Source organism: Marmota monax, unplaced genomic scaffold, assembly GCF_021218885.2.
Source record: "Marmota monax isolate L192 unplaced genomic scaffold, Marmota_monax_Labrador192_F-V1.1 WCK01_AAM20220418_F8-fsc00097, whole genome shotgun sequence".
NCBI classification, from domain to species: domain Eukaryota; kingdom Metazoa; phylum Chordata; class Mammalia; order Rodentia; family Sciuridae; genus Marmota; species Marmota monax.
In genome coordinates, this window is record NW_026694162.1 from 1,025,125 (window position 1) to 1,029,670 (window position 4,546).

Here is a 4,546-nt window from a genome sequence, read left to right on the forward strand (position 1 = left end):
ACTAGAGCAGATTATGCTAAGTGAAGCTAGCCAATCCCTAAAAAACAAATGCCAAATGTCTTCTTTGATATAATGAGAGCAACTAAGAACAGAGCAGGGAGGAAGAGCAGGAGGAAAAGATTAACATTAAACAGAGACATGAGGTGGGAGGGAAAGGGAGAGAAAAGGGAAATTGCATGGAAATGGAAGGAGACCCTCATTGTTATACAAAATTACATATAAGAGGTTATGAGGGGAATGGGAAAAAAAACAAGGAGAGAAATGAATTACAGTAGATGGGGTAGAGAGAGCAGATGGGAGAGGAGGGGAGGGGGGATAGTAGAGGATAGGAAAGGTAGTAGAATACAACAGTTACTAATATGACATTATGTAAAAATGTGGATGTGTAACCGATGTGATTCTGCAATCTGTATTTGGGGTAAAAATGGGAGTTCATAACCCACTTGAATCTAATGTATGAAATATGATATGTCAAGAGCTTTATAATGTTTTGAACAACCAATAAAAAATAAAAATAAAAATTAAAAAAGACTATTTTACACTTTGATAGCATGGAAAAATATTTGTAGCATTTCCAAAGAAAAACCTGTTAATTTTAGGAAATAAGTCAAGATTTCTCAGTTAACTAAAACAGTAAGAAACTGTCATTATTGTACTCTGGCTTGTTCACCTTGAAAGCAGTGATTTGGCTTAAGAGAAAATTGACTGAAGAGCTCCTTTCTCAACCCTATGTGCACACACAAAGAGAGAGAGGGGAGGAGGGATGGAGGGAGGGAAAGAGTCTCAATGTACTTCTTGTAGGCGATTTTAGATAGTTATTTATCCCAGCCAGATATCTTGGCATTATTATTTTGAAAAATTATGCTATAACATTATTATCCATGTCTTGTGGAGAAGTGATATTTACATGACCTGGATCTTTCCTTTAAGTGCAGTGTGAATCTCATTAATAGTCCAGATAAAGTTTTTCGTTTGTTTTACAAATTTTAAGAACTAAAGCAAGAGTTAATATTTAAATAATTGAGTGATCAAATTGACTTCCTCAAAAACTTATTTAAAAAAAATTTTTTTTAGTTGTAGATGGACACAATACCTTTATTTTGTCTGTTTGTCTTTATGTGGTGCTGGGTTCAAACCCAGTGCCTCATGCATGCTCTGCAAGCCGTCCACCACTGAGCCACAACCCCGGCCCAAATACTCATTTTGAAACAAACAAACAACAAAAAAAACCCACTTATCATCAATTTTTTCCATTTCATATTTTTCCACATGGCTTCTAGTGTCCCCTGTACTGAATGAGGATCTATTTTTCATTTACTATTTCTCTCTTGGTAAAGCCTCCTAGGAAATAAAGATGCTGGAATGAGTAGCAGAAAGAAAAATAGAGGAAGAAAAGAAAGGAGAGAAGAAAGAAAGAACCACTGGGTGGCATCTAGTCTGTGCCTAGTGACTTCATGGTTCATAAAAACAATCCTGAAATATTTTTTTTTTCTCATTTGAAGAAGAGAAAACTAATGTCCTGTTAATTTTCTCAAGTCCATACAGCCAATGAGGGTTAGGATAAAGAATTTAAAACAAATCTCTATAAATCAAGAGTCTATGTTCATTCAGTTTTAACAGTGTTTTTAATAATTCTGTTGAAAAATGGCCCTAGAGGGTTTTGGGAAATCTTCAGGGGCGCTTTTAGTTGCCCAAATGTTTGGGAATCACTTCTGATGTTTAGTGGGTGGTGTCCTGGGATAGTGTCTAGACAACTAAGACAGTTTTTCAGTTTTTCACAGTACAGAAATGACTTCTGTGTTATGCAACTTTTGAAGTTTTCCCTAGAGATTATCATAGAAAACAATCTATTTATAATTTTACAAGCCTCCATCCTAACTCTGCTTTGCATATAAAAAGAAAGCTTTTTTTTTGTAATTTTTAGTATATATTGAATTTTCTGGAAGGACAACTTCTGAGAAAATTGGGGGAAGATTATAATATGTTTTGTTTGGAAATTTCCCAAGAGCTATTCACCTTGCTGGAATCACTTAAGTTGCCTACATCAATCTGCATTTGCAGCTGATGTAGTCATGTGCTTATTTGGTCCTCATATTAAATGCCAAATATATAAACAATGTCAAAATACTCTGTTGATTATTATTTTCCTTCTCCTGAATAGAATCTTATGCATTATAAAAAGTTTGTAAGCATCCAATTATTATGCTAACTAGTGTAGTTATTCCTACATATTTTAATAATAAAATATCACTTTAGTATAAATTATTTTTCTTTGTAGTATTATTAAAACACTGTATAGAAATTTAAACAGATATATGAAGATTGGGTAAAAGTATTGTGAAATCTATTTAAGATATTCACAAGATTGTTGGTTCTGAAGGGGTTGAGAATAAATGTGTTACACTGTGCAATCCATGATGAGAATTTTCCAACTTTGAAATGATGGCTTAAGTATGGAGCACAGGTAAGAAAGTGTCCAGCAGTAAGAACCAGAATGGCCTGAATGTTAGGAGTGATTCTATTCTTTCCTATTTGCATATTAAATAGCTTAAAGTTTGGAGAGTTAACTCCAGTCAGGCCTATTTGTTAAATTTGAATTGAGGGATTATTTTTTAAATTGTGATATATATATATATATATATATATATATATATATATATATATATATGTCAAAGTACAGTCTATTGTCATGTATATCTAAAAAGAAAATTTTTAAAAAATAGAAAATTTTTAAAAATTCCAAACAATCTCAAGCCTTCACAGTTCTTGGCAGTCTTTATGTTTAAATATTAACATTAGTTTGTTCACTTATGGGTAAATTAAATAAATTATTATTTCTTGGGGATTTTTTTGTAATGACTTATTCTGGAATTAGCTATCAAATATGAGGTTTCTTCATTTAAAAAAGAATAAGAATATAGATAATTTCTGACCAATAACATATAGGGATAAAATTGTATAGACTTAGAGAAAAATCATTTCTAATTTTAAAGAGAACATAGAAATCTCTCTTTTGTGCTAGTGCTGTATGTGGGTGTCAGGGGGAGTTGTTTATTTTCATTTGGGATACAATTGACACAAAAGTCATATATATTTGAGGTGTAAAACTTGATATTTTGATATACATATACCATATGAAGTAGTCAGCACGTTATTGCTAAATGACCTACCTGTCATCTCTACATAGGACACGTGTGTGTGTTAAGATTTAAGAACTTGCCTCTTTAGAAAAATTTTAGTATACAATGCAGTATTTTAAAGTAATGTCATCATATGTACATTATATCTCCAGAACTTATCCATAAGTGTCTGAAACTATGAATAACAGAACCATTGTACCCTTTCACAAACATCAACTCATTTCCCCCACCTTCCAGCTTTGAGAAACTGCATTTCGAGTTTCAACTGTACACTTTGTGACTCTTTTAGATTATGCCTATAATGAAATTGTATAGTATTTCTCTGTGTCTTCTTCTTCTTCTTCTTCTTCTTCTTCTTCTTCTTCTTCTTCTTCTTCTTCTTCTTCTTCTTCTTCTTCTTCGCTGAACATAACATCCTCCATCTCCTAGAATATTATGTAGATTATTATTGTGAATAACTGTATCTTCTTCCTTTCTAAGGCTAATGCACATACACACACACACATATTCTACATTTTCTGTGTGCATTCATTCATCAAAGGACATTTAGGTAGTTTATATATCAAGGCTATTTTGAATAGTGTTGGAAAAAAAAAACAAGAATGCAAAGATCTCTTTCAGATAGTGATATTATTTCCCTTGAATATAAACCCAGAAATGGGATTTCTGGATCATATGGTAGTTCATAATGGCTATGCTAATTAATTTTTACACCAACAGTTTAATAAGAGTTTAATTTCCCCTATGTCCTACCAACATTGTCAATTGTGTAACAATCATTCAAATAAGTGAGAGGGATAACTCTTTGTGGTTTTGATTTGCATTCCTCTGACTATTATGGATATTAAGCACTATTTAGTATGCTTCCTGTCCATCTGTCATTCTTCTTTTTTTTTCTTTTTTTTTTAATTGGTTGTTCCAAACATTACAAAGCTCATGACATATCATCTTCCATACATTTGATTCAAGTGGGTTATGAACTCCCATTTTTTACCCCAAATACAAGTTGCAGAATCACATCAGTTACACATCCACATTTTTACATAATACCATATTAGTGACTGTTGTATTCTGCTGCCTTTCCTATCCCCTACTATCCCCCCTCCCCTTCCCTCTCATCTTCCCTCTCTACCCCATCTGCTGTTGTTTAATTCTCTCCCTTGTTTTTTTTTTCCCCTTTCCCCTCACAAACTCTTATATGTAATTTTGTGTAACAATGAGGGTCTCCTTCCATTTCCATAGTTTCCCTTCTCTCTCCCTTTCTCTCCCCCCACTCGTCTCTGTTTAATGTTAATCTTTTCCTCATGCTCTTCTTCCCTGTTCTGATCTTAGTTGCTCTCTTTATATCAAAGAAGACATTTGGCATTTGTTTTTTAAGGATTGGCTAGCTTCACTTAGCATAATCT